The following is a 20,641-nucleotide window of genomic DNA, read 5'->3' on the forward strand; positions in this document are numbered from 1 at the left end:
CTCTTAATAGACAAAATAAAGGTTGATTTATCCTTAGCCAAGGGAAAAAGGGTGATCTGTTGAAACTTCAATTGATTGAAGCGACGAGATGGCAAGAGCAGGTAGATAGAAGGTATGCGGAAGTCGAAGAGAAAGGAACAAGAAAGATTGATTGCAGTGCAGAAGAAGAAGACCAGCAGATTATGTTGGGAGACCAGAGGCATTGTATCGGCAAGAAAAGTTAAGTTAAGTAGGGAAAGAAGCATGTGGTCGAGGTAGAGAGAAAGAGTTGTTGAGACAGAGAAACGATGACAGAGAATATGATAGGTGTTTTAATTGCCACAAGGAAGGCCATTATAGCCGAGACTGCCCAGAACCGCTAAAGCCCAGAACACAGGGTAGAAGCCCAGAGGAAAGCCAAAGACCAGCCCCACATAATGATCAATTATGACTAGGCGAGCCAATAATGACCCCAAAACAGACCCAGACTCACAGAAGTAGTGTTATGTCCAGGTTGTCCAGTAAACCTCCTGGGTAGGGATCTCATGTCCCCACTTCAAATCTCCATACACCCACTGAAAACAGGCATGGTTGCTATAGGGAAGGATGAGGAAGTGCCCACATACCCAGTGCAGTGTTTAAAAGAGCCCAATTACTACTGGTCTTTAGATTTCCCCGATCAAGATCCAGGGAGGATAGAAAAGAATCTACTAAATTTGTTACCAGAACCAACACCCCCAAAAACAGAAGTTAAAACTGACAGGGACCTACATGTGACTATGTATTACAAGCGAGACCCAGGGCCCAACCCAGACTACTATTTAGAAAGATTTTCTAGGCTAGGCCCTCAGCATGTGACATTGAGCACATTATACACAGACAGAAAAGGAAATGCTGTTTGCTCTGTAAAACTTTACAGCGAGGCACAGCGACATTTTGAAAGGTCAAGGCAGACCGCCACATGTATCTTTGTCTAAAGCAGATAAGATTGGTGGGAAGTGAATGAGAGGCGCTCTCTCTATTCCAAAACAGTGAACTGGATGTGTACACTTACCCCCAGAGCCCATTTGACTAAAGAAACAGCATGACATTCTTTAGCTGCTGTTGAGATAGATCCCTTTCTCAATGCAGAGCCAGAAAAATTTTGCATCCGAGAAGCAGATGTGGTTAACAACAGGTGCACAAAACAGCAACAATTTTTGACATATAGTAAACATGTGTCAACAGGAGGGATGGTGCATAGGGTAGAACAGTACTTTTATGCACCAGGTTTTAATAACTACTAAAAAATTTTGTGAATCTTGTTTGATCTGCTGTAAACATAACTGCAGACCTAAGAGAGGTCAATTTCCAAAGCCAGACTACCTTTTCAGGTTATCCACATGGATTTTATTGAACTGACACCTTGCCAACAGTACAAATACTATGCGTTCAGTTTACCGCTGTGTGATGATGTGTGAGAAACCAAAAGAGCAGCATACACTAGCAGAATGGATGAACAAAATGTTGAAATTTAAAATGTTTAAAGATGTTGTGAGAGCAAATGATCTGCCAGATATACCTCTGTCCCCACAGGCCTCAAGAGTGAAACCAGGCGACAGCATCCTGATTAAAGCACCGTGGTGCTGACTACTAACTGCCTTAAAGATCGCTGAGAGGTCTCATTGGATTCATCAGAGCCACTGTAAAAGGTCACAGAGTTTCCTGCCTAAAGCGGCGTGCAGGTGTGAAGTCCGGTTACAAAGGGTGGTGAAGGCAATAGGCCTCGCTGGTCTCAACCGGTGAAGAAACCAGCAGAGCCCTACTCATTTTTAGCATGGCGTGGAAGAGATCACCTTTGTGGCAGTAGCAGTCCTGGCGTGGAGTCCTGCTGTGGATGGATGCGGAGAGAGAGAGAGCGATTAAAGGGGAACTGAAACTAATTGAATTTTGACTGGTTCACAGAACAACATGAACTAAAGACTCATTTTGATTTGAACATGTGTATGCATGATCTGTGTTTTACCATGTTTAAGGGCAATGATTACTAAAATGATTAGCCAGACTTTTCCAGTTTTACCATGCTTCTCCACCAAGAGAGAAATGGAGAGCTTTTAATATCATGTGTGAAGTCTCAGTTAAAACTACAGCTGTGACATGGCTGAGTGCTGATGTTTATGATACAAGAGGTACACTGATAAGCTACAGTAGCGTGCCAAGAACAGGAGGCACTGTTTTATTTCATTCTTCCTTTTCAGTTTATTTTCACATTTTCCTCCTATGTTCAAGTTTTAAATTTTGTATTGTATACATTATGATTAAGATGCAAGCCTTACAGGTGATCGCCCATGTAACATCTTGAAATTCGGTTGGGAATTTTCCTCAGATACTGGGGTTTTAAGCCCAACCTTGCTGTTTAAAGTAACATCGACTATTTAATCAAGTAATCAGTAGAGATGTAGTTCAAAATGCATATGCCTTATTATGTTATTTTCAGGTGCTAAAGCGTCAAACAGGAGGGAGATGTTAGGGTTATGTATTGACATTTTGCAACTTTGATCCTTCAGTTTGAGCTTCCATCGGTGCCAGGCTTTGTCAGCCTGGTGAGAACGGAATGTTGGAGTTAAATGTTGACAGTTATGCACCTGTGGCCTTTTAGTTTCAGTTTGATTCTTGGTCATAACATGGCCTCCATGAGAATACTGATAGGGCCACGGAAGAATCTGAAGGAATGAAGATTCTGGCCTTTAAAATGTGCCAATTGTGTTTTCATTTACTGTATCTTGTCTTTTCCTCTATAAATAAAGTGACTTGCGATCTGAGCTTGGAGGAGGCAAAGCGGGAGGAGGCAAAGCAGGAAGGAGGCAGAAGGCGGGGCCTGCCCGGCCCCGGCCTCAGGCGGACTGAGATCCGTCTGGAGGCAAAGGGAGGTTAAGAGAAACCTGCTTCTCTCCTGCTTGCAATCCCGACAGCACAATCTTTGCAAGCCTTAAAATCCATAAAAACTTGTCTTGTGTTTTATTTCGCCTTGAGTTGATCCTTCCTGGTAAAGAGCCGTTTGAGTGAAATAGTCTCAACAGTCTGTCTTGAGTTTATGTTTTGACTATCATGTCTACTTTGTTTTTCCCTGTTTATTGGAGTCACTGATTCCTGTTTTGTTGAACTTTTCCTCAAGTAAAGTTTGATTTATTTTGAAGACTTTTTGACTCTGGCTTTTGCTACCTCTGCACCTGAATTCATTTGTTGGGAAGTTAGCTCAGCCTGTCTACACAGAGCACTGAGTCTAGTAGACCTGGGTTCGATCCCCACTCAAAAGCAGAACCGTTACAGCAAGACTGAACCAGAAATATGAATACAGCAGAGGAGACTTCACCACCTTCCAATGTGGATCGGTTTTTGGCGGCCATAGCAGGACAAGCTGCAGCCATTCAGCAACATGAGCAGGTTCTTACAGAGAGATTCTTCAGCGCCTAAGTGCTCAAGACACAGCTACTGCAGGTCAAGAACCCCAGCAGCCTCTGGCTAATCCTGCTGCAGCGCTAGCAGTTTCCCTGGCAGAACCCAAACTGCCAGCACCAGAAACGATTTGATGGCAATCCAGAAAGGTGCTGTGGATTCCTCACACAGTGCACACTGATATTTCAACTACAACCTAGTAGCTTCCTTACGGAGGGTAGCAAGGTGGCCTACATCATTACCCTTCTCACTGGAAAGGCATTAGACTGGGCCTCAGCTTTGTGGGGCCAAGGATCACCACTCACTACAGATTGTGAAAGCTTTGTGCGGAGATGAAGAGGGTTTTCACCATCCAGCCAGTACAGGAGATGTGGATTATCGTTTGCTTCAGCTCTCTCAGGGCACTAGGAGTGTGGCAGAGTTTGCAATTGAGTTTTAGCACACTAGCTTCAGAGAGTGGATGGAATCAGCAAAGCTTTGAAGGCCACGTTCTACCAAGCATTGTCTCCGAGCTTAAGGACGAGTTAGCATTTAGAGATCCTGCTCCAGATTTAGAATCTCTCATTGATATGTCTATCCGGGTAGATCATCGGCTCCGGGAGCGAAGGAATGAAAGGCGTCGGGAGACCAGAGTGTATCGCCCTCAAGAACCCTTCAATGCTGTTGAACCACCCTGGAAATCCAATGAGTTGGAGAACCCATGCAGCTAGGTACAACCAGATTAACTCAGACTGAAAGGGATGGCGGATGAAAGAAACGGCGCTGTCTGTACTGCGGCAAAGCTGGCCATTTCGATCAACTGCCCAGAATTGTCGGGAAAAGCCAGTTCTCGTCCAGGAAGAGGGGACTGGAGCGAGAGTAAAAATCTTCTCCCCATCCTGCGACCTCGGGAGCTACAATCCAAGCCACCATCTTTCACAATAACCAGCATCACCAACTTGGTGCTTTCGCCGACTCTGGGGCAGCTGGAAATTTTTGGACTTAGGCGTTGCCAGGCGCTTGGGCCTTCCATCCATGCTTCTTCAAAACCCTCTAATGATCACAGCTCTAGATGGCAGACCTCTGGGGTCAGGACAGGTTAGTCACTGCACATCATTACTTCAGTTTGAGATTGGCAGTCATACAGAATTAATGAGATTCTATCTGATACAGTCACCAGGGCTCCCCTTAATTCTTGGATTTCCGTGGCTAACTTCTCATAACCCAGACATTGACTGGTCTAAAGGGGCTATTAAAAGTTGGGGAACTAACTGTTGTGTTTCTACCCCTCTTTTGCCATTCTCCCGAGATGCCTGAGGCACACCCAGAGCCTTTGTCTACACACTCCACGGGGCCTGAGATCCTCAAACAAGTCTTACCCAACCTTCAAGGACTCCCCCTTACATGTAATTTTAAGATCCTTGGATTCTCGTCCTGAGTTACCTCAAGTTAGCATTGAGTCATCTGAGCTATCCCGAGTTCCTTTAGAGTATGCTGATCTGAGGGAGGTTTTCAGTAAGTCCAGAGCCACCTCCTTCCTCCACACAGACCATATGATTGTGCCATTGACCTGGTAACTGGAGCATGCCCACCACGAGGTAGACTCTACTCCTCTCTGCCCCTGAGAGGACTGCCATGAACAAGTACCTCAAGGAAGCCTTGGACAATGGTTTCATTTGTCCTTCAACCTCACCTGCTGGGCGGGGTTTTTGTTGAAAAGAAAGATGGTGACCTCAGGCCCTGCATCGACTACAGGGGCCTTAACCGCATCACTATTAAGAATCACTACACACTTGCCCCTGATGGCTGACTGCTTTTGAGATCCTGCAGGGTGCCACCATTTTACTAAATTAGATCTGCGAAATGCTTACCATCTTGTCAGGATTCGAAGGGTGATGAGTGGAAGACGGCATTTAACACTCCAACGGGCCACTATGAGTACAGGGTGATGCCCTTTGGCCTAGTAAATGCACCTGCTGTGTTCAGGCATTCATTAATGATGTCCTCACGGGATATACTGAACAAGTTTGTTTTTGTCTACCTAGGCGACATCCTCATCTTTTCATGTAATTATCAAGAACATGTACAACATGTTAGACAGGTCCTTTCTCAGTTACTGAAACACAGCCTCTTTGTCAAGCTAGAAAAGAGCGACTTTCACGTGTCCTCAGTCCCATTCCTAAACTGCTCGTATCTAAGGGCAGTTTCCAGATGGATCCTGGCAAGGTGCGTGCAGTGCAAGACTGGCCCCAGCCCTGTTCTGTTAAGCAAGTTCAGCGCTTTCTTGGATTTTCCAACTTTTATAGAAGGTTTATTAGGAACTTCCAGCTCAGTCGCTGAACCTCTTTCAGCCCTCACCAAGAAATCTGCCCAACCATTCTTGTGGACAGGAAAGCCAGCCAAGCTTTCAATAAGCTGAAAGCGGCTCTTCACGTCTGCTCCCATCTTAACTCTCCCAGATCCCGAGTTGCCCTTTGTAGTGGAGGTTGATGCTTCAGATGTGGGGGTTGGGGCAGTGTTGTCCCAAGAGCCAGGGTTGACAACAAGCTTCATCCTTGTGCTTATCTATCCACGTCGACTTACTGCGGCAGAAAGGAATTCTGATATTGGAAACAGGAGCTGTTGGCAGTAAAGGTGGCATTAGAGGAGTGGAGGCATTGGCTGGAGGGCCAAGCATACATTCCTTATCTGGACAGACCACAGAAACCTGACCTATATTAGGGAAGCCAAGAGTTAAACTCCGCCAAGCCGCTGGGCTCTGTTTTCTTAACGGTTTGATTTTGTTTCTTTCCTATCGACCAGGATCAAGAATTCCTAAACCAGATGCACTTCCGAGACAATTTGACCTGCCAGAGGAGGTCAAGCCAGAGTCCATCTTACCCACCACCAGAATAGTAGCAGCTATCCAGTGGGGCATGGAGGCAGCCATTAAGAAAGCCCAAAACCAGCAGCCAGATCAGGTAATGGTCACCAGGACGCCTCTTTGTACCTAATCAACTACGTTCTGATGTGTTGCAGTGGGCACATGCTTCCCCCTTCTGGCCATCCTGGGGCTACTAGAACATGCAAACTTATCCGAAGGAGGTTTTGGTGGCCAAAGCTGCAGGAGGATGTCAAGACTTTGTTTGCTGCATGTGCTGTGTGTGCCCAGAATAAGGATCCCAGAACCCACCCTCAGGGACTACTGCATCCCCTCCCTATCCCTAAACATCCATGGTCACACATATCTCTGGACTTTGTCACAGGTCTACCTAAATCTCAAGGTAATACAGCCATTCTGGTGGTAGTGGATAGATTTTCTAAGGCTTGTCATCTGTTGCCTTTACCTAAACTTCCACTGCAAGCCAGACTGCAGAGCTTCTAATGCAGCATGTGTTTAGGATTCATGGCTTCCCCAGGACATGGTCTCTGATAGAGGTTCTCAGTTTACCTCCCGTTTCTGGAAGGCTTTTGGCATCATTGGGTCACACATTGAGTCTATCATCTGGTTTCCATCCCAGTCTAATGGGCAGACAGAGAGGTGAATCAGGAAATAGAAAGACTTTGAGATGTAGCAGCAGATAATCAGACCACTTGGAGCTCTCGATTAATTTGGGCAGAATTTGCATAACACTCTCTACCATTCTTCCATAGGCATGTCCCCTTTTGAGTGCCAGAATGGCTTCCCTCCTCTTTTGTTCCCTGGACAGGAGCCTGAAGTATGTGTTCAGCTGCTGCTCAAATGGTTCGACATTGTCGACAGACCTGGCAGAAGGCACGGGCAGCTCTGCTGAAAGCTTCTCAACAACAGCGGAGACAATCAAACCGGAGCGGAGGCTGGGACCAATGCTTCGTCAAGGTCAAGGGTGTGGCTGTCCACAGAGACCTTCGCTGCGGTGGAATCTGCATAAACTGGCTCCCACGTTATATTGGCCCTTTTAAGATCCTCAGGAAGATAAATCAGTGTCTTACGCCTACTGCTTCCAAGATCCATGAGAGATCCACCCAGCGTTTCATGTCTCTAGATTAAAGCCTGTTGTTTCTTCTTCTCTGTCCCCAGCTCAAAGGCCTGCCCCAGCTGCCCGTATCATCGGACAACCAGCTTATACAGTGCGCAGGCTGGTGGATTCTCGTCTGGTCCGTGGAAAAGTGCAGTATTTGATGCGACTGGGAGGGTTATGGACCAGAAGAAGCTCATGGAGTTCGGCTCGAGACATTTTGGACCTGAGCTTATTTCAGTTTTCACCGTTCTCAAAAGAATCCATCAAGAGAACGTCAGGAGCCGTTCTTAGAAGAGGGACTCCTGTAAGTTCACCACTGGACTGTAATACACCTCTAGTCAGCAGGTGGCGCCTCTCTCCAGGCTTCTGCTGAACAGCACCTTCGTTTGCCCTGATAGGTGACACCTGTGTTCAGCACTATTTAATGAGTTTGTGCCATGCTTGTTTGTTCAGTCTTGAGCCTTGGTTTCTAGTGTCAGCTGTGAGATAAGTCTGTCTTGAGTTTATGTTTTTGACTATCATGTCTACTTTGTTTTTCCTGTTTATTGGAGTCACTGATTCCTGTTTTGTTGGACTTTTCCTCAAGTAAGTTTGATTTATTTTTGAAGACTTTTTGACTCTGGCTTTGCTACCTCTGCACCTGAATTCATTTGTTGGGAAGTTAGCTCAGCCTATCTACACAGAGCACTGAGTCTAGTAGACCTGGGTTGATCCCCACAAAAGCAGAACCGTTACAGATCATTGATCAAATCATATACATAAAGTGCTTTTGTGGAAAGTGATCTAATATTTAGTGAGCCAAGTTTTATCGTTTGCTTATTTGAATTATAGGTATTTTTAATTTGTTGGACATTAATTAAATTATTGCTTTTGATTAGGTTTGGACGTTCTCTGCATATTCTAATTCGGGGGAACAGACACAGTCTCTATAGTGTGATATCTAGGTGAAAGAGTCTCTATGTGCTGAGAATTAACTGCCTCCTGTGGCGTGAGGCAGCTAGCAGACCAGTCGAGTTTAGCCGGTCTGTCTGCTTCCTGACCTGGGCACTAGTTGGTCATGTTGGAGCTATAAGATTATATGCCATATTTCTAGATAGAAGAGTGGCATCACCCAGGAGGGATGAAGACCATCTCTTTTCAACAGGTCAGGTCTGCCCAGAAACTCATCAATTGTCTATGAAGCCTATGTTGTTCTGCGGGCACCACTTAGACATCCAGCCATTGAGACCCAGCAGTCTGCTGTAAATCTCATCACCCGGTAAGCAGGGAGGACCAGAGCATATTACATTGTCCGACATCGTGCTTGCAAGTTCACACACCTCTTTAATATTATTTTTAGTGATCTCCGACTGGCGAAGTCGAACATCATTAAGCGCCGGCGTGAATAACAATCTTATACGAAATTCGTTTAGCATTAGCCAGCACTTTTAAATTTGACAAGATGTCAGGCGCTCTGGCTCCCGGTAAACATTGGACTACGGTGGCTGGTGTCTCTCTATTTTTACGTTCCGTACAATAGAATCGCCAATTACTAGAGCATATCAGAACACATCCAATTCACAGAATTTAGTTCATTTGTTGCACATCACTGAAGTGTGGAATGGCCTTGCAACACATTGTTATCTAAGGCTCAAACACCCTGACCTCCTGGTCAATCTTATGCCCATCTGCCATGTACTTGTTGAGTTTATCCTCTGCACTGCTGTATGTTGAGTCTGAGTCTTAATTGCAAACAGGAATCAAAGGTTCTTAAAGTACTGTGAACATGTTTCATACTGATGCTCCTTACTGGCAACAAAGGAAACAAAATCTTCCAGATAAAATAAATCTAAATATCTTGGTTGTCACTGTATGTCTGCTCAGGAAGATGCTGAGAAACTGGAGGATAACCTTGTGTTTGTCAGCCGTGATGAAGATATGGCCATTTAAAGATTGAGTCTTAAATTGTCTCATGAACTCTTTACACCAATGGTGATGAATGTCTGCCACACATCTGGGATTAAAATACACAAAAAGAATGAAAGTCTAACCAAGGTTCACCCAAAATGAAGACAAAGTATACAACTAGACTATGATTTTATTTAATCTATGATATATTGAATTTCCTGTGTTTATTTTCTGTCCTCTATCCTTTGTTCCTAAATATGAGTGCATTTGGTTTCATAATAATAAAAATACATATTATTAATAATAAAAATAGTAAAAAAACATCAGACTTTTAAGGACAATCTTGGCTTATAAGCAGTTTCAGTGCAAAACAAAGAAGCACACAATAGGGGCAGAAAACATTCTAAGCACGACCTTGCTGGTCAGTGTCAACATTACATTGGAACAATTGGTCTAGAAATGGTTACCATATACTATAAGACACATAACATATACTATAACAATGTTACACATAACTCCATACCGGACTCTTTCCATGTGCAATTCTCCAGTAAGATATGTCAACCTGGTCTTAAACTGAGGAAAAGTGTCTGATTTCCACAGCCTGAGAATGAGACTCTAGCAATAATCATTCCCTAAATGATGGTACTTTGTACAGACACATTATGATCTCACAGAGAAACAGAATAACCAAATAATGCTATTTCAGGACCAAGTATAAACACACAACCATTCACGATTTTATTTGTCACATACAATTTGTAGAAGTACATCTTGTAGTGAAATGTTATTCTAGTACATTCCAAGACTGCAGAGAAGAAAGAAAGAAATGTATTTAAATGTAGAATGTAAAATAAATACTAACAACAAAAATATACATCAAAATAACAATATATAAAGACAATAAAATAAAGTGTAAAATATATGTATGTACATGTCAGAGAAATATGTCGCAGCAAAAATCTTAATGTATTGGACATGTCAAAGAGTCTTCTGCAGATTTACATCGGTCACAAATAGGAGAAATGGCAGGAAAAAATTTGTGCAGTTCTAATTTTTGAATAATGCAGTTTATTTTAAACTGAATTAATTGATGTCTAGAATTGTTGAGCCCAACAATAGCTTATAAATCCTTCTTTCTTCCAGCAGAGATTCAAAAATTAGATACTGCTGTAATGAGGACACGGAGGCTGTGTTTGGATCCATTTGCTGTAGTTTATTTAGGTATGAGACAATAATCATAAACGTGAAGAGTAGGCAGAATGTCAGATCCAGTACATCAATCAATCCAGTAAGCGATAGAGAAGGGCAAATCCAAATGTAAGTGGAAACAGGTAAACAGGCAAAAGATCATACTCAAGATTAGCTAGAGACAGAGATAAGAAGCGCTTGGTAAGGCAGGTAATACTTCACATTGTATTCTTGGAGCGCCTCTGGTTGTAAAGGCCTCCAAACAGGAAATGAAGGCAGAAGAAGTAGAGGGTGAGCCCAGCTAGTACTCAGGTGAGGACTCCTCTGCTGGCTGGAGTGACGTACATAATTTAATCTGTAAATGCTGAAAGAAGTGTGTTGTTTGGAGAGAAAACTTCTCTTTTTAGTTGAGAAAATGAGACAAAATGTTTGTTAATATATAAATTCTGCAGGGTGACCATACCACTCTGCCTCCAGGTGTTGAATGTCAGAGATAGAAGGGGAAATGCATGCACAAAATAACAATGTCAGGTAATTTGCAGCCTTTCTGTAATTTTACGCCATATTTTCAAACAGTTTAAAACAATAAAATAATCAATCTTATCAATCTTTTTCAATAGCATCCTGAGGGGGTGTATCAGTGGGGATTTCACTTTATAATCCTCCTGCCAGTAGACAAGAGGCCCTGTCATTTCCTGCCCAGTATAGTGTAAGAAACATGGTAGCCCTAGTCCACCTTTACCTCTTGACTTCTGTAAATGTATCTTTATGGATATTCTGTGAGCTTTAAAGCCCCAGATAAAAGGGAGAGTTAATGAATCTAATGTTTAAAAAGACTTGTTTATAGAGGCCTATCATAGAAAGAGAGACTTGTCCTCCATTTATGTTTGTCTTCAAATCTTCCAATTTAGAAAAGAAAAAACTACTTAAAAATTTATTAGATTTTTGGGCAGAATAACTTCAAGAACAGCACCTAAAGACATAAATTAATTAAATATCCAGAGACCATAGAAATGATTTTATAAGATCTATAAGATCTAAGACTGTTTAGTATCTGACAGAAAAAGAACAATATCATCTGTGTATAAGGAGATGTAATGATTTCCCAGACTTACAGGCTTGATAGGTGAATGATTTCTAATAATGATTGCAAGAGGCTCAATCGCTATCACAAACAGCAAAGGACTGGAGAGACACCCATGACGTGTTCCACAATGTAATAAAAATGCCTGTGACTTCTCTTCAGTGATCAGAAAATAAGATGTTGTGGTAATCACATTTGATATAAGTTTGAAACTAGCAAAAAACTATTCTACAGAAAGACTTGTGTCTTAGTGAAAAAGAATAGTCTCTACTAGTGGGATGTGTTGAGACTATTTCACTCAAACGGCTCTTTACCAGGAAGGATCAACTCAAGGCGAAATAAAACACAAGACAAGTTTTTGGATTTTAAAGCTTGCAAGGATTGCACTGTCGGTTGCAAGCGGGAGAGAAGCAGGTTTCTCCTTAACATCCCTTTTGCCTCCAGACGGATCACAGTCCGCCTGAGGCCTTCTGCCTCCTTCCCTTCTTTTGCCTGCTTTGCCTCTCTGCTTTGCCTCCCTGCTTTGCCTCCGAAGCTCAGACCGCAAGTCACTTTATTTATAGAGAAAAGGACAGAGCAAGATAAGTAAAAACCAACTGGCAAAACAAAGACTTCAGACATGTTCGTCACATAAGTTATGACTAGTCACATATCTTTTTGTGCGTCAGAATCTTCATTCCCTCAGATTCCCCTGGCGCCCATACCAGTCTAAGATACTACATAGAGGCCATGTCATGTCATGACCTAGAACAAAAAGTGTTATACCAGATGGAAGGTGAAACTGAAGGGTCAAAGTTGCATAATGTCAATACATAACCCTAACAGGATGTGTCATTCTCCATATATCAACCAGGTTCATGGAGGACTTTAGGTTATTTAAAACTACAGGAGAGGAAGGCATCTGGATTATTTGGGCTGACCTGTCCAAACAATGATCAAGTACACGATTAAAATCACCACCTACAATCACATGTGAATCAGTGAAATCAGACAGTAAATGAAATATTTTAAGAAAGAAAGGCAAGGTCATCAAAGTTCTGACAATATACACTGAGAAGTGAAATATACAGTACATATATTCATATATACATATATAATATATAATATACATTAACATGAAATAAATAAATGTAGTCCAGCCTGCATATACTGTATATGAGTTATATTTAAGACAGCACCCCAGTGAGTGTCTCAAGGTCTTGAGAAAACACCTTGTCAGTAGTGCTGTGTGTGAAGTGTAATTTCTCTGGGTAGATGATCCTTACACTGGCACTCCGGAGATGCTTCAGAACATCACTAATTTCAGCCGGAAGATCTGGAAAGATGTGTATTGGTCTGCCCTCGTAGTGAAAAGGAAACTGTTGAAGAACCAGTTGAAGTATTTTTTCTTCTTTGGAAAGTGATGAATCCATAAATTGTTTTATGACAAAGGGCTTCATTCTCTGACTGTATTTTCACACACTTTTGCTCAATGTGAGAGAGCAGGCGGTCAAAATCTGCAGTAGCATTTACAACCTCAATTGATTCTATCCCAGAGCCTCAAAAAAGATGCCTGAGTGGACACCAAAGATGCTTCCACAAAAAACGAATCGGTCTGTCATCGTTTTGCTCATATTCTTTAATGTCAAAAGAATACTGCTAGATTCAGACTCGAAACCAGACTCTCTGTTCTGCTATCTCCAGCGGTGACTGAGCAGGAGGATCATTCAATGGTTCACCCCTTTCGGTCTTAGGTTTTGTCATTGTATAGTTCTTTACTAATCAAAGTTATGTAAAGATACAAGTGAAACCCAGAGTAATCACAGTAGTGACCGAAAAATATAAAATATATAGAGGAGCTTAGCTAAAACATGAGTACTCCATTCAGTACTTTTGTTCAATCTAATTGTTTGTCTTGTTCTTTTCTCAGGCTATGTGGATGTTTTCAGTCTCAGTTTTACAATCCTCATCCTCATTGAAATGTTTTGGAGCTTTGATGTAGGGACTAGAGAGCAAATTATCAAAATATGTTGACAAAATATTTTCATGGAACATGGTCTTTACTTAAGATCCTAATGATATTTGGCATGAAAGAAAAATTTACAATTTTGACCCATACAGCCTTTTATCCTGTTTTATCAGTTTGAGTTTTGTAGAGGTCCACCTACCACGGCCAGAATCCAGTGGCTGGTCAAAGGCTGGATGCATGTAGACTCTTTCTAGTGCTTCTGCAAAATCACTTACATTAATTAATCTTTTATTTCCCCAGTTTCAGTTCTGACCTTATATAATTTTTAATCTGACTCCAATTTTACGTGATTTGGGCTATATTAATTTTAATGTTACTGCTGATCCCTCTAGTTGTGATTGAATTTGGATAATTAATTAAGTATAATACTTCCTAAATTTGACTTATCATTCGTTAGGAGTCTGGGTAACTTAGAGACCTTGTTTGTAGAACAGACTCACGACACATCTGGGCTAGTCCAGGTCTTAGTCAGAGGCTACTCTGTAGATCGCTTACCTTAATGCAGCCATTTTCTCAATAGACTCAAAAAAGAGTAATTTTTTCATGCGTTCCCTAAGTAATAGCATGCTAAGCCAGTTTGGTGGCCAGAAGTCAAGATCTCAAAAGCGTGCCTCGGTTCCATCCATTGATCGTTGATCTGACTCAGAAGTCACTAACCTACTAGAAAAAATATTTCAGACAATATTATGAGTTAATCAAGATTTACGTTTATTTTGCCAGACAGTACTGTTTTCTAATTCATGAAATTTCATAACATTTACACAACTTATCAGCAGTAAACACAAAAAATAAAGAAAGCAAACTAAAACAAACATATAAAACTAATTATAAAAAGTATTATTCAAAGGTCATCGTGCGGACAATAAAGACAAACAGAAGTTGTGCGTCGATCTCCTTACAGAACACTTCCTGAGTGGTTTGCCCTCTTCCTTTAAATACCCAGACCGATCAAAGAATCAAACATTTAGCATCCAAATGTGAAATCTCTCCCGGCTCATTCCACGTGCTCATCCTTGGAGCAAAGACAAATGGTTATCAAATGGTCTTTATTGGGGCACACGCTCACCAGGGGACCAGAAACCCTTTCACCAGTCACACCTGAATTATTTACATTAGCCTCCCATCTGCATATGTCACACTCAAGGGAAGGAGAGGTTTTGTTGGGTTTATTTATTTATTTTTGTTAATTTAAAATAATACAAACCTGCTGCAGTTGGATCCATTCTTCCTTTAACTGTTTTTTTTTTTTATACAGAATTGAATTACTGAAACTGGCATTTAAAATCTAAAGGAAGGCTGTTTATTTTTTTAATCTAATAGTTTGTCTTGTTCTTTACACAGGTTATGTGGATGCAGTCTCACTGCTCAGTCTTGTGAAAGTTTGTCTTCAGTTTTACAATCCTCAAACTCAAACATCCTGAGAGAGCTGGACCTGAGTAACAATGACCTGCAGGATTCAGGAGTGAAGCTGCTCTCTGAAGGACTGAAGAGTCCAAACTGTCATCTGGAGATTCTGAGGTAAAGGCTTTCAATAAAACAAATAAGAAAAATGTGTTTATCAAATTGAAAAGCTTGCAGTGTCCTTTTAATATTATTATCCAATCCATCTCTATATTTACTTATATATGATCCTGGACCAAACGAAAAGGGTCCAAAAATCCAAATAGAGAAAATCACCTTTATAGTTAAGTCCTTAGCAATGCATATTTCGAGTTAAAAATTTAGTTTTGATATTTATGGTAGAAAGTGACAAAATATCTTCATGTACAATAAACTTTACTTAAGATCCTAATGGTTTTTGGCATAAAAGAAAAATGTAAAATTTTGACCCATACAGTCTTTATGACAGGTCTATAAAAAATAATTTTAATTACATTTAATTTTGTACAGAGATTAGTATCTTATTCACACATACCTCTATTTCCTTTTATCCTGTTTTATCAGTTTGAGTTTTCTATGGGTTTTTGTCCTTTATTTTCTTGGTTCCTAAATATATGTTTATTTGTTTTCATAATTACAGATTAGTTTTGTCATCTGTCTAGTTTAGTTCTTCATTATGTTATTTATAGTCCTTTATCAGACAACGGTGCAAGTTTGTTAGTTTTGTTGGGGTTATATATTTTTGTTGATTTAAAATAATACAAACCTGCTGCAATTATATCCTTCTTCTTCTTCTTCTTCTTCCTCCGCTTATCCGGGGCCGGTCACGAGGCAACAGTCTAAGCAGGGACGCCCAGACTCCCCTCTCCCCAGACACTTCCTCCAGCTCTTCCGGGGAACACCGAGGCGCTCCCAGGCCAGCCGAGAGACATAGTCCCTCCAGCGTGTCCTAGGTCTTCCCCGGGGCCTCCTCCCGGTGGGACATGCCTGGAACACCTCCCTTGGGAGCGTCCGAGAGGCATCGGAACAGATGCCGAGCCACCTCAGCTGGCCTCCTCGTGTGGAGGAGCAGCGGGTCTACTCCGAGCTCCACCCGGTGACTTAACTCCTCACCCTATCTCTAAGGGCGCCCAGCCACCCTACGGAGGAAACTCATTTTCGGCGCTTGTATCCGGGATCTCGTCCTTTCGGTCATGACCCAAAGCTCATGACCATAGGTGAAGTAGGAACAAAGATCGACCGATAAATCGAAAGCTTCGCCTTGCGGCTCAGCTCCTTCTTCACCATGACAGACCAGTACAGCGACCGCATTACTGCAGAAGCTGCACCGATCCGTCTGTCGATCTCTCGTTCCATCCTTCCCTCACTCGTGAACAAGACCCCAAGATACTTAAACTCTCCTCCACCTGGAGGCAGGAACTCCCCACCAACCTGAAGGAGGCAAGCCACCCTTGTCCGACTGAGAACCATGGCCTCAGACTTAGAGGTGCTGATTCTCATCTCAGCCGCTTCACACTCAGCTGCAAACCGCCCCAGCGCACACTGTAGGTCTTGGCCAGATGCAGCCAACAGAACAACATCATCAGCAAAAGCAGAGAAGCTATTCTGTGGTCACCAAACCAGACCCCCTCCGGCCCCGGCTGCGCCTAGAAATCCTGTCCATAAAAATAATGAACAGGACCGGTGACAAAGGGCAGCCCTGTCGGAGTCCAACATGCACTGAGAACAAGTCTGACTTAATGCCGGCAATGCGAACCCAAGCCTTAGAAAAGGGCCCTTACCCCATATTCCCAGAGCACCCCCACAGGACACTCACGAGGAACCCGGTCGAATGCCTTCTCCAAATCCACAAAACACATGTGGACTGGTTGGGCAAACTCCCAGGAACCCTCCAGCATCCTGAAGAGGGTATAGAGCTGGTCCAGTGTTCCACATCCAGGGCCGAAACCCGCATTGTTCCTCTTGAAGCTGAGGTTCAACTTTCGGACCAGTTCTCCTCTCCAGTGCCCTGGCATAGACTTTCCCAGGAGGCTGAGAAGTGTGATCCCCTATAGTTTGAGCACACCCTCCGGTCCCCCTTCTTAAAGAGAGAACCACCACCCCGGTCTGCCATTCCAGAGGCACTGTCCCCGTGTCCACGCGATGCTGCAGAGGCATATCAGCCAAGACAGCCATACAAAATCCAGAGACCTGAGGTACTCCGGGCGGATATCGTCCACACCTGGTGCCTTGCCACCGAGGAGCTTCTCAACAACCTCAGCGACCTCAGCCAGGGTGATGGTCGAGTCCCCCAGGTCCCCGGCCTCTGCTCCCTCAGTGGAAGAGGCGAGTTGGCGGGATTGAGGAGGTCCTCAAAGTATTCCTTCCACCGCCCGACAATATCCCCAGTCGAGGTTAGCAGGTTCCCCACCAGCACTGTATCACGGTGTTGGCAGGGCACTGCTTCCCTTTTCTGAGGTGTCTGACGGTTTGACCAGAACCTCTTTGAGGCCGTCCGATAGTCATTTTCCATGCCCTCCCGAACTCCTCCCCCAGACCCGAGTTTTTGCCTGCACAACCACCCGGCCAGCGGTCCGCCAGCCCACCAGTACCTGTCAGCTGCCTCAGGAGTACCATGAGCCAACCAGGCCAACCAGGCCCCGAAGCAAGCCCACACCAGCCTGCCGCCTCTCACTGCGGGCAACACCAGAGTAGTGAAGAGTCCAGCCCCTTCGAGGAGATGGGTTCCAGAGCCCAAGCAGTGCGTGGAGGTGAGCCCGACTATATCTAGCCGGTATCTCTCGGCCTCCCGCAACAACTCAGGCTCCTCCCCCCAGAGAGGTGATGTTCCATGTCCCTAGAACTAGATTCTGAGTCCAGGGAGGGGTTGTCGAGGTCCCCGCCGACTGCTACCCAAACCACAAGGCACCGACCCCTTACGGTCCCTCCTGCAGGTGGTGGGCCCATGGGAAGATGGCCCCACGTCGCTGTTTCGGGCTGAGCCCGGCCGGGTCCGTGGGCTTGCATGCCGGCCCCAGCCACAGGCCTGGCTCCAGGGCGGGGCCCGGCTGCGCCATACCGAGCGGCGTCGCGACTCTATTATCGTTTTTCTCCATAAGCGTGAGGTGGACCGCTCTTTGTCTGGCTTGTCACCTAGGACCTGTTTGCCTTGGGAGACCCTACCAGGAGCATATAGCCCCGGACAACCTAGCTCCCAGGGTCATTCAGGCACTCAAACCCCTCCACCCAGCGTTAAGGTGGCGATCCTCGGAGGGTGCAATTGGATCCATTCTTCCTATAACAGTTGTTTTACAAGGAAATTAATTACTGAAACTGGCATTTAAAATCTGAAGGAAGGCCATATACTTTTTCAATCTAATTAGTGGTGCTTGCCTTTTAAGGCGAAGCACACTATTACTATTCCTCATACTGATTCCGTCACGATTTTGGTGGCGTAACTCCCACAGTTTTTGCCACAGACCCATGAAACGGGCATTAAATCGTGCAGGGTATTGAGGAAAGATGTGATATGACTTTTATAAGCGATCGGGTGTCGATGATGATCGTACACCGCGAAAAAATCCCCGAAAAGTCCCATCAATTTAACATTGCGACCGACTTTGACGGATCACAGCTCAAGCGAGAATTTCGTACAAACTTGTAAATCACCAAATTTAAAGACTTTATCAAGCTGTGCGAGAACATATCCCGCAGTGGGGTATAAGTTTTACCCCTGGGGGGCAAGAGACCCCCAAACTTGCCCCATTGACTTACTATGGTGAGGGAAATAAAGATGTGTTTTCCTACTATGAAAATTTACATAGGAATTTTGCAATCAAAATAACTTTGCATTAAAATGTCATAGAGACATGGGGGTGGGCTCATTTTACTCAGCTAACCAATCAAAGTCTCGGGATCGCTGTGAAGGTGTCAAGCCACGCCCTAGCAACCATTTAGAGCACCTAGCAACAGATCCCATAGAGTGCGCCATTATAATGGTTCAGATGGGTATCTTTGGATCAGAGCGTCATAGAGACATGGGGGTGGGCTCGTTTGACTCGAGGCAGCAAACAACCAATCATGAACTACTTCACCTGTTCATAGCCACGCCCTAGCAACCATTATTGATGACCTTAGCAGCCAAATTCCAAACTTACATATCTTCAAAACAGGCGTCACAGAGACATGGGGGTGGGCTCGATTGACTCGGGGCAGCAAACAGCCAATCCTGAGTCACCATAGACATCTCTTCTATCCACGCCTTAGCAACCATTATCAAACACCCTAGCAACCCCAACTCAAACAGGCATATCTTTCATTCAGGAAAGTAATAGAGACATATGGGTTGGTTTATATAATTCATACTGACAAGCAGTCTTTATAATATCATGACTGATAGCTGCAGAGCCACCTTCTTAGCAACCAAACACAACACCCTAGCAACCTTTTAGCAAGACCTATATATTTGCATCAGAATATTGTACAGATATGGTAGTTGGTTCTTCTTCAATAGTAAATAGCGACCTGTGTTATGTTCGCATGCTAGTCACTTGTTAATCATGCTAGTCATGCTAGCGACATGCTAGTCACTTGCTAATCATGCTAGAAACATGCTAGACACATGCTAGTCACTTGATAAGCATGATAGAGACATAGAGCAAACCGGACTTCAGACATATTAGTGATGCTAGCAGTGCTACATGCTAACTGTGTCTAGCTACATGCTCATTCATGATGAGAACTCTATAAAACAATAGTAAGAAACAACCCAGAGCCCAAGTTTTGTCATGGCAAGCACCACTCAAAAGTTCTTTAGGAAATGTACTTTCAAGTTTTGTCTTGTTCTTTACACAGGTTATGTGGATGCAAACTCACTGCTCAGTCTTGTGAAAGTTTGTCTTCAGTTTTACAATCCTCAAACTCAAACATCCTGAGAGAGCTGGACCTGAGTAACAATGACCTGCAGGATTCTGGAGCGAAGCTGCTCTTTGAAGGACTGAAGAGTCCAAACTGCCATCTGAAGATTCTGAGGTAAATGCTTTCAATAAAACAAATAAGAAAATTTTTTCAAAACTTTTTATCAAATTGAAAAGCTTGCAGTGTCCTTTTAATATTATTATCCAATCCATCTCTATATTTACTTATATGTGATCCTGGACCAAACGAAAAAGGGATTTATACATAATCTTAAAGCTGAATAAAGCATTGATATGTTTATTTTTCATGGTTTATTGACAATATTTAACCAAAAGACAAAAATTTGATAGTCTGCAATCTGAGGCTTCAAAAAAATCCAAATAGAAAAATCACCTTTATTCTTACGTCCTTAGCAATGCTTATTTCAAATAAAAAATTAAGTTTTGATATTTATGGTAGAAAGTGACAAAATATCTTTATGGACAATGAACTTTACTTAAGATCCTAATGATTTTTGACATAAAAGAAAAATGTACAATTTTGACCCATATAGTCTTTATGACAGGTCTATAAAAATAATTTTAATTACATTTAATTTTGTACAGAGATTAGTATCTTATTCACACATACCTCTATTTCCTTTTATCCTGTTTTATCAGTTTGAGTTTTCTGTTTATTGTTTGTCCTTTATTTCATTGGTTCCTAAATATATGTTTATTTGTTTTCATAATTACAGATTAGTTTGTCATCTGTCTAGTTTAGTTCTACATTATGTTATTTATAGTCCTTTATCAGACAACGATGCAAGTTTGTTAGCCGTTT

Source organism: Puntigrus tetrazona, unplaced genomic scaffold, assembly GCF_018831695.1.
Source record: "Puntigrus tetrazona isolate hp1 unplaced genomic scaffold, ASM1883169v1 S000000003, whole genome shotgun sequence".
NCBI lineage: Eukaryota > Metazoa > Chordata > Actinopteri > Cypriniformes > Cyprinidae > Puntigrus > Puntigrus tetrazona.